Below are 11,451 nucleotides of genomic sequence, written 5' to 3' on the forward strand. Positions count from 1 at the left end.
GAGTGTCTTGTGTATCCATATTGGTGTCTTCAGAAAACTCCATTTTCCTGCATAATTGGTATTATTTCCTTTAGTGTCTTCAGAATTCCATTCTTAAACATCCCCTCCGGGGCTGACTTCCCCTGAAGAATTTTAGTCCATGGGATCCTAGCAGTCTTTCCTCTGAACCCTCTGAAATCTACTTTTCCAAAAGTTAGCGTACATGTCAGACTATGCCTGGCTTTCCTCTCTGTTGCAAATTCTGAAAGAGAATAGTCCATTATCCCCAAGATTCCCATTATTTCTACCTTGAGCAACCTCCCTTTGAGTAAGAATCAGATCTAGAATTGAGTTTCCCTTTCTATCTCTTGCTTTGAAAGAATGAAATTCTCATCAAGAGAAGTCAACAAGTTGTTAGATGAGTATCAATTTATCTGTTTAATGGGTACTTACTATATTCCCAGAATTCTGTTAAGCACTGGAGATACAAAAAGAGGGAAAAAACAGTTCCTGCCCTCAAGGAGTTTTGAATCTAATAGGTATCCATTTCTTTCTGTCCAAGTGGTCTTAGTACATAAATATGTCAAAAATCACTTCTGTTTCTCCCTCCGTTGATCTTTACCCAAAGGCGCTCTGTCTTCCTTCCTATGTGTCCTAGCGGTTGATTTAAATCAGCATAACTTCATCCTCAAATAGACGTATCTAGAGAACCTCCCTGTTGACAGGGAATCTCTCTGGCAAACAACTTCGAGAAGGTGTTTGTCCATGTTTTATGCTTTAATTGATGTTGCTGCTCAGAAAAGTGTGGTTACATCTACTAGGGAATCTTGTATGAGATTAACATGAGTGGGAAACCCTTTGAGAACTTTTTAAGTCTTCATTTTGTTTTACCAAATTAAATGATTTTTAGAAAAATCAAACTGTCAGGAACAAACCTTCCTGCTCCCTTACTTATAAAGGATACCTTTGATGTGTAGGTGCATTATTCTCATCATTTCATATTTTTGTTTCAATAGATCTATGACTTTTACTATGTGGGTACTCCAGTAGGGCAGACTGCAAACTTTAAGTGCCTTTTCATACTATGCACCTATATGGGTTAGGCATTGCTGATGCCATCTGGGTCACCATTTTTTTTTTTAGTTATTTTGCCATCTGGAATTTTTTTTCATTTCTCTGGAGTCTTCCTCATACTGAAAAACCTGGAAAATCAATTTTTGATAGCTTTTACAATTGTGTAGCTCTCAAATTTCTTCTGCATGTTTTCCATCAGGTGCAGTTGCTATTTCCAAATTCATCCTGTTAAATGCCACTTATATTTGCTTACTACTATATCTACTGCTGGCACAGCTAGGTGGCCCAGTGGAGAGAGCCCCAGACCTGGAGTCAGAAAGACCCAAGTTCAAATGTGGCCTCAGACACTTGCTAGCTATGTAACTTGGGACAAGTCACTTCTCTCTGTTTATTTACCTCAGTTTCCTCATCTGTAAAATGAGTTGGAGAAAGAAATGGCAAACCACTGCAGTATCTTTTGTCAAGAAAATCCCAAATGGGGTCATGAAGAGTCAGACACTACTGAAGAATAACATCTAGTACTGGGTAAGAATCCAAATGTGGTGCTTCTACTGTTATTCCTAATGAAAATAAACCACCACAGATACACCACATCTGTTCCATTCCATGTCTACTTGTTATCCTAATTTCATCCAGAAATATTCTTGAGATAATCTAGCTCATGAGGCCGTGGCAAATTCCATACAAATCTGTGTCCCCTCAACTGCTGTGTTTTAGATTTTGACTTAATAGTGCTCCTAATCTTCCATCCTTTCCCCCCAGAATGTTTTGCACATGATGTGTATCCTAAAGCAGTCCTGTCTTTTTCTGCCGAGTTCCTTTGCTTGAGATGAAGAGTTTGCTGATGAAGGATGCTTTCTAGGCTCGTTGGTCTAATGTGCTTCGGTTAAAATTCTCTAAGAGGAAATATTCAATCTCTTTGTCTATTTCCTAATTTTAAACAAAAATCTCATTTAAACAGGTTGGGTTGGAGTTTCTGTAGTAGCACTTATATCTTCTCAGCTTTATCCTCATTTGGTATGGATTTCAGTTGCTTGACCCAGGTTGCTGTCTGACTACATGTAGACAGATGAGTTAGAAAAGGTTCCCACTTCAGTACCAGCTATTTCATCTGTTAAGATAAAGTCTCTTTCATTTTTTAAAATGTTGTTTGACTCTTCTTGGAGAAAGTATTCATGATGTTCCAATGTGAGACTTTGGAGTCGGTCAGCCAGTTTTAGCTTCTTTCATTTCTTCATCCTGAACCATATCATCTTAGCAGTTTGGGCCATCCTCTTCATGCCCATCAGAATATATATTGAAGCAAAATAAAATTGAATTTAAAAAAGAAGAAGTGTTGCCAGCTTGGAGGATAAATATATTCACAGGATTACCCTATTCTTTCACCCTCCATAAGAGCTATAAGGACACAGGCCGAAATTATCTTTATGGTGATTTGTCTGTTTATGTTCATAATAAGCACCACAAGGCAAGATTACCAAATGCTGACCCATGAAACTGACTGCAATAGGTCCTTTAATTGCCTCTCTGAGATGAACGTATGAGTGGTCTTTCCATTTAGCTGAAACGTTTTTGTGTCTTCTGGTTTCATTTATAATAAGAATTACCATTTTTATTGTTAGACTGTATTATGTCCTAGTGGTTAACAGGCTATTGTGTCAGGGATAGAGCACTGGACTCAGAGTCTGGAAGACCTAGGTTCTAATCCACCAACGGATATTTTAGTAGCTGTGTAGTCACCCTAGGGAAATTGCTTCCCCTCTCTGAGTTTTGGTTTCCTTATCCGTAAATGGAGATATGAGTGGTAGCCTCCTCAAGGCTGGGTGAAGATTGAATAAGCTCATATATGTAAGCACTTTGCAAGCTTCAAAGTGCTGTATAAATGGGAGCTATCATTACTGGTATCACTTAAAAAGCCAACATCTCTTTCTCCATTCTGCCACCTTGTATAAAAACGTTTGATCAAATTCGTTTCAAATTGTACTACCCTAGGGTCTATTCCTCAAGAGGCTTATGGGGACAGTACTCACATCCTATTAAATTTACAGGTGCAATTTACTTTTACTTTAGGGCATTGACCTAGCAAATTAATAATCTGTTTGACATCAAGGAATTAGTCTACAACAGGAATTAATTGTATAAAGCCTTATGGCTCCTATCTATCTAGTGCCTGAAACTTTAAAATGTCTATTAGCCCTCCAAACAGGATAGCTGTTAAAATAACGTGTTTATTATGTTTTTGTCCTATTTAAAAGTAAGTTTAAATTACTGAATCTGTGTCCGATTGTATTTATCTGAGCACTCTATTTCTATAATTCACACGTCTAAGAGTGGAATACCAATGCTCATCTCTAACGCCATTCTGTTTTTTCATGAATACTCAGTCTAGAAGCTGTTCATAGATACGTGGTACTTAATGATTCTCTCTGGCCTGTGTAACAATTCATCTCTTTGTGACCAGTTTTGTTGTTAAGTCATTTCAGCCGTGTCCAACTCTCCATGACCCCATTTGGGGTTTTCTTGGCAAAGATACTGCAATGATTTGTCATTTCCTTCTCCAGCTTATTTTACAGATGAGGAAACTGAGGCAGATAAGATTAAGTGACTTGCTTAGGGTCACACAGCTAGTAAGTGTCTGAGGCTAGATTTGACCTCAGGTTTTCCTGACTCCAGGCCTGGTGGGTCTATCTACTGGACCATATAGCTGTCCTTAATACGAGCTAATTAAATAGATGTAGTGCCTTTTGAGGCCAGTCCCCTAAATTGTATTCAACTCTAAGGCTGGATCCTCAGAGAATGGCTGGCTACCCCAGGTTTCAGAGCTAGCCTGTGGGGCCACCCTTTAAAAAAAGCAATTTTTATTGTTTTCTATTCTAAAGCTGAACGTAAAGTTGAATACCAACTGACATGAGCACTTTCATAAACAAAGAAGAGAAAATGATTATTGCACATGAAAACATGAATGTCTAATATGTACAGTTTTCTTTTAAAAAAACATATATACACACACACACACACACACACACACACACACACACACACACACACATATATAAATTCAATACATCACCTTCAAAACTGCTGTAATAGTCTTTGTCTCCTGAGTTTCCTTCTTTTCTGTGCGTCAGGGCCACTTTTCCAGAACTCCAGCTCACAAGCTGCCATTGTTGTGCTTCTCAATAACAATTAGCCAATAGAGATATTTGACTCTTGGCAAAAGTTATGTATTAGGATGAGGTAGTACAAAGATCAACTACAGAACTTGCCCTTGGGGCAGCTAGGTGGCACAGTGGCTAGAGCACCAGGCCCTGGATTCAGGCCTCACACCCATAACACTTACTAGCTGTGTGACCCTGGGCAAGTCACTTAAGCCAAAAAACAAACAAACAAACAAACAAACAAACAAACAAACAAGCCAGAACTTGCCCTTTCTTAAAAAATTAGAGTGTATGCTACCACAAATACACATAGCACCTTTGCAAAGAATGGACATAAATTTAGAATAAACATAAGGCACATCACAACTCCCAAACTACAGAGCCTCGAAGGTCTTTTTTCATGCAGTCTTCTCTGTAAACCAACTCTCAACTGGCAGGGCTAGGTCTCTCTTGAATCTGTAGTTAGCTCCCTTCTCTGCTGCCAGTGTTTATATTTTTTGAAGCTGTTGCCTCACTCGAATGTCTCTCCATCTGTATTTTTCAGGAATGTGTCTGCTGTCTGAAATGGAGCTCAAATTGATTCTTCAACTGAGGAACTAGGTGTCTCCTCCTGAGCAAATAAATCTGTTCCTAGACTCTGGGGTTGTGTCCTCTGACACTGGTACATGCTATGTTTGCTAGTGCAGTAAGAACATCCATATCCTGGACCAATACCAATATCCCAAACACCACAATACAATATATACCATGTACACTAATACCTCCCAATCATTCCTGGTCTCTTCCCTACGAACACCATAATTTGATACCTCATGTTTTCTTTAAACCAAGTAATACATTCTCTAATACAGACACTCTAAATAATAATTGTTAATTATAATAAGTAGTGTAAACTACCCTTAAAAAGGGTTGATTGAACACAAAACCCTCTGGGATTTGTAGTTCTTCCCACTTTGGGAAGAGAGGAAAAGTAAAGGGAAATCAACCCTCTGGAGGTAGAGAAATGAAAGGTTGTGGTATGATCAGGACAATACCTGGTGTCTAACACATCAGCAGTTCTCTTCCGAAAGACCTAGAGAGATGATCTTCATCTTAATGGACAAGCCAGGAGGTGTAGGACTATGTGTTTTATTGAAGGCACTTGCCCCAGTAGTAAGGAGTGCTGGATAAATTAAAAAAACCAAAACCAAGCCTTGCAGCCAGTAGCAATGGGTGGGCCTACTCTGCCTCAGCCTAACTTCCATTTGTTTTTCTTAAATTTATTCTTTTCAAGAATACATTTTCTGAATTTAACATTATTTCTTGTAAACACCTGTGGTCCACTCTGCCCTTATGTTGTTAATCATCTTTGTTTGGAGCATGACAATACAATGGGAGCTGCAAAGGAAAGAGGCATCTTCCCAGAGCTCACACTTCAACCCATTGTTTTTACAAATACTTAGAAGAAATGAAGCAAGGGATTTTTAAAAAATGAAATAAACTCTGCAGGAAATAGAGAATAAGAAGCTAAGAAAAGAAAGCATTAAGTCTTACCGACTAAAAGGCTCTGAAAACTACAATGGCCCAAACAATAAATCACCGAAAACACAGGGCACTTAGCGTTTCATGAAAGTTTGTTGAATAATAATGACTGAATCTAGGAGACAACAAGGCGCACCAGAACAAAGCAAAAGATCGAAGAAAATCTAAGATGTCTGATAGGAAAACCAATGGATCTGTGAAACAGGTCAAGGACAGGGTATTTTAAAATCACTTGACTTCCTGAAAACCATGATTAAGGAAAAAAAAGGTGGGGAGGGCAGCTAGGTAGTGCAGTGAATAGAGCTCTGGCCTTGGAGTCAGAAGGACCTGAGTTCAAATGCACCCTCAGACATTAACACTTATTAGCTGTGTGACCTAGGGCAAGTCACTTAAACCTGATGGCCTCACCGAAAAGAAAGAAAAAGAAAAAAAAAAGCCTAGGCACTACAATTTGAAAAACCATACATAAAAACTATCCAGATCAATTAAAACCAGAAGGCAAAGAGAAGACAGAAAGAATTCACCCATAACTTCCTGAAAAGGAACCTGAAAGGTTCCAGGATTGTGACAGCCCAAAACTACAGCTTCCCCATCAAAGACAGAATTCTGTGAGCACCCAGTTCAAGTGCCAAAGAACAAGTCAGGATCACAAAAGACCTGGCAGCTATTATGACAAACAAGAGATCTTGAAAGACGATATTCTGAAAGGTAAAAAGATGAACTAAATAACTCACCATGCCAAGCTTGAGTATCATCCTATGGAGGGAAAAATGGATTTTTAAAGAAGTTGATAACTTTTGAGCATTTTTGGTCGAAAGATCACAGCTGAAACAGGAACTCTGAAATACAAACATGAAAGCCAAGAGAAACCTAGAATTTATCTGAGCAAATGAAAGTAACTGTATGAAAATATAGTGCTAGCTTGAAAGAAGTAGATGTCCCTTCAGAAAAGGTATTAAGGGAGCTAAAGAAGAAAAAAAAATAGGTGTGGGGGGCGGCTCTGTTCTTAGAAGATATAGACGAGAAAGAGAAGGAAGGGTAAAAAGAGGAAGAAAAGGGCGGGATTTGCTATTTCTAATAATTGGGATGAGTGAAAAGAACATAGAAACATGGAAGAAGGGAGGCGTGTCAGTTGCTTAAATATATATATAAGCACCAAGAGTTTGGTGGTGAGAGGGATGTGCTGGTAAATATTTAACAACTGATTCTTTGAAAAAAATATGCATGGCACACTTATTTTCATCTGTATTATTAGAATTTTCTCCATCACTTAAATTTAAACAATCAACAAAAATTAAGCCCCGATTTTGTAGCATTTGTCCATTTTTGAGGTGTAAAGGCTCACACTCAGCCAATATGAGCTGGCTCCAGAACACTCCTAGATATCAAAATATATCTCATTCACAAGGGAAATAATCAGGGATTGGGAAAGGGAGGTTAAGGAGGAGGATACATATCAGAGAGTAATTAGCTACAAACTAAACAACTCCCTACTACTGAGAGATTAAAAAGTAGAAAAGAACTAGAATCTAAAGGAGTTGCTTAGATTGCCTCTAAGAGAAGAAAACAGTATGACTGTAATGGAGTATTATTGCACCATAAGAAGGCACAAAAATGATTTCAGATGTAATGGGCTAGTCCGTGTCCAGATCATTTAACATAGTGTTACCCATGTGGAAGATTCTGGGGGACTTGCTTCTGGGATGGCGCACGTGCGGACATTAATTTTTCCATTAGCTGGAACATTATGCAACTTTAAAACTGCCTGACAACACCATTGGAGTCTTTTCCTGTATTTGTGTCTGAGGGTGAAGGACTCCTCCACTCACAGCAGAAAATATGTTGTCAGCCAAGAGGATCCAGGGCCTACCTCTTTCCCTTCCTTACTATTACCATGTGGCACACAGATGATGGTTCTAAGGCTGGGGACTTTTCCTTTCTTATTTGCCACTATAGATGGAATCTTCAATCTGGCCCAGGAGCTCAAGTGATGGGAATCTGGGAGTTCAGGAATTGAGGCTGGGGGTTGCAGCCAGCCCAGCAGGGTTAGGAGCAAGGGTCCAGGGACCCTAGCCTAGTGGGGTTTAGACTTGAACTTGGCGGATTAAGGCCACAAAGGAATTGAGCCTCTACGCCAGTTGACCATCCCCTCTACCTTCCTGTTCAGCTTCCGTTTAAGTGTCATCTTGCCTCTTTTCTAAAAGAGGTAAACTCTTTGAAGGAAGGGGCTGTCTTGCTTGCTTGTATTTGAATTCCCATGGCTGAGCAGAGTGCTTGATACATAGGAAGCACTTACCATTTCTTCATTCTGGGTTAATAAATGACCATATAAAGTACTACAACAGAGAAAACAGTATGTAGTACTACTGTTGATGTGGTATTAAATTCTAATAATTACCACAGATATCGAATAAATTGTCCTTTATTTTAATAGAAACGTGTAAAAAGTGCTATCTTAGCAAAAGAAACTGGAAAATAACCCAAAATAAGTGTTAGGGTTACCAAAAATTTTGGGTTACTAAAATATTTAAATACAACACTGAAGTTCACAGGTAATTTGTGCAATTTCTCCCATAGAAACTACTATCACACAAGACATTAACTATTGCCTTATCTCTCTGTTATTGAAGACTCTCTGCCACTCCCAACCTGGAATACTTGAAGAAAATAATTTAGTCAAAAGTGGCCGTGATTTGTGACTTTTCAGAAAAAAAGAAAAAAAATTTAGAACTCCACATCTTGCAACTGCAGAATTTATATTTATTTACAATAACCATTATGATGCTTCTAATTTTTAAAATACTCCTTTAGAAGAAAGCTCATTTTAAGTTTTATTTTTTTCTTTAAAATCAACCTCCTTTGAACATTTTAAAAAAATCTTTAAAAGACTCCATATGCACCAAAACATTTACAGCAGCACTCTTTGTGATAGGTAAGAAAAAAGAGGTGTTCACTAGGTTAGCGAACCAAAACGTGGTACGGGAATGTAATTTAACGTTACCGTGCTTCAAGAAACAACAAGCCTGATGACTACGGGGTAGGGTGGGCAGACTTAGATGAACCAGCATCAGCCAACTTGAGCAAGCAGAGCCAGCAAAACAATCACTACACAAGTTAAAATGGAAAGAACGACTTCTCACAACACACATAAAACCAAGTGGCGCAAAATTATAAAGAATAAGGTTGGCCCCAGAGGCGCAGACAACTCTAAAGCTATTCAATGTCTTCTATGATGTCAGATTATTTCAACACATTGATCAGTTTTATCGAATTTTTTTTCTTCTTAAATTCTTCACTAAAACAAATGGCTCTGGTGGGGGAGGGAGGGGAGGAGGGAGGTGGCAAAAATCTAGGCAATCAATAAATATTTAAAGTTTTTAAAAGTATTTTTGTATTTACATATGTGTGTGTTTGTGTGTTTTTAGGGTTAATTTACTTTTTAAAAATGTGCAAGATTCTGGTACACTAACATGGTGCCAAAATATTACAGTTAACAGTCATTGTTTTTTTCCTCAGAGTGATGAGCATACTCACTTTTTAAATGTATTTTTTAACCAAAAAATCACATAAATGAATGTAAAAAATAAACACCAACAATCAGACCAGTATCTTTTAGCACAAGGTACTCCTCAGTCTTACAGCAATTCCTGCAAAGACAGCCCATCAGTATTTAATAGTGGAGATGATCAAGCCTGATACAACTTCAATCACATTAATTTTCAATCACTAATTTATAAAAAGGAAAAACATGATTAAACCAAGTTATTTTTAATGTACAATCTAGTTTCTGAATTTGATAACTGTTAGAATAAACATTTTCATAATTTTATAATGACCAAGTTTTCATTTTTAATACTGTACTCAGATATTTTGAGACCTTTAATGAAAAAGGTGTATGGAATTCACTGGTCATATTTTAAATAAATTTATATATGATTATATATTAGGGTAATAAGTTATAAATACAATTTGTAATAAGCTAATTTACATTTCCCTAAAAATTAAACTAGTATCTCACTAGAGTCTTGCTACTTATCCATTTATTCTTCACGTAATGTTCCTACAAAAGACTATATGCTAAGTAAAATTACACTAAAATACACCAAGAATCATACTCTATACACTCTTCTAAATCTGCTTTAGGTGACCTACCAAATTATTAAAATTCCAATAGTAATTGGCTGTATGTAACAAAAAAAAAATCTTATGTGAGAAATAGGAGTCACCAAAAAAAAAAATTTCATACTAAAACTATATAACAGCAACACAATTTTTTGAAAAGCCTAACTGAATATCTCTTTTCACCTATGAAATTTAATATAAGGAGCACAAACATTTTGGCTGCCAAACATGACAAGTCTCTGCCCAAGCGATTATGATACGTTTTCTTACTAACAAATTAGTGCAAAAACGTGAATGCATTAGTCTACCTGGCAGAGCCTATTAGGGTCCAAGAGGTCCAAGAGAGTGGATGGGGATATGTGGAACTGCTAATTTAGGCGACATATGAGCTCAAGAGAGAAAACACAGGGTTCATGCCTGCCATTTTAAAACTAGGGCTAAAGGAAAGTGCTTGTTGGACTGTCTCACATTATAAGCTAACATAAAGGCAATGCTAAAAAAAAAAAAAAGAAACCTGTAGCTGCAAGGGGGTATCTATATCTAGTCCCTATATGGACACTAGTGGTGTTTAGAATTGAAAACGTAAAACGGTAACTTTTAAAAAATCTTTGCTTTAGATGGTCAGGTATCAAAGACAAAAAGGAAACTAACACAAATTTGTAAGGCCAAGAGCAATTCCACAAAAAAGTGGTAAAAGTATAGGGACAGATAATTTTCAAACTATTAACCACCATATAAGAAATGGAAATCAAAGCAATTCCCAGGTTTTACATACCCAGCAAATTGGCAAAGAGAGCAACTGATGGGCATAGTTATATTGGAGGGGTTATGTAAAGACCGACACTAATAAACTTTGTGGAATTGTAAGGAGGTTTGACTAGTCTTTCTGGAAAGCAATTTGGAATTATGCTAAAAAACCAGAAAAGACAAAAATGTCCACACCGCTTTGACCTAGAGATTCTATAACTGGCCACATGCCCTTAGGAAGGTCAAAGACAGAAAGGTCCTCTATACATAAACTGATTGTCAGCAGCTTTTTTTGTATTATGACAGGCCCAGCAAGTTAGGTTAGCAACATGACAATCTAACAATTTAAATTACGAATATGCCAAAGATTGGGGACAATTTACAAACCAAGATCCAATTCACTTGGTGGCCCAACTTCTGGTGAGCTGAGGGGCCCTTTGTACAAGGGTCTGCTATTTTGAATTGCTTTGCTCCTATTTCTGCCAGCATAACTGTTTGCCTCTCCTCTCTAGGCCTTGTTTAAACTTTCTATAAACAAAACACACGCACGTGTTTTCAGTTTTGTTACAGTGTTCCCTTAAATTTATTTTCCAGAGATTTTTAATCAGTAACAAATGCAACTACTTCAAGTCCATGTGTTGATACATATTTAAAATAAGGATCTAATAGATAACATTACCCTGCTGGGTTTAATTTCAAAGCTAACTAAAATACTAGAAGGTATGAACAAATCTGCTTTCCAAACACATCTTTCTTCACTGACCCAATAAAGTGAGTGTACCCACAACAGGGTGTTTTATGGTTTTTGTTTGCAGTGAATGCACATGTACACAGGCACACTTTGCATAAC

Source organism: Phascolarctos cinereus, unplaced genomic scaffold (genome assembly GCF_003287225.1).
Source record: "Phascolarctos cinereus isolate Bilbo 61053 unplaced genomic scaffold, phaCin_HiC Scaffold_7;HRSCAF=346, whole genome shotgun sequence".
Lineage (NCBI taxonomy): Eukaryota > Metazoa > Chordata > Mammalia > Diprotodontia > Phascolarctidae > Phascolarctos > Phascolarctos cinereus.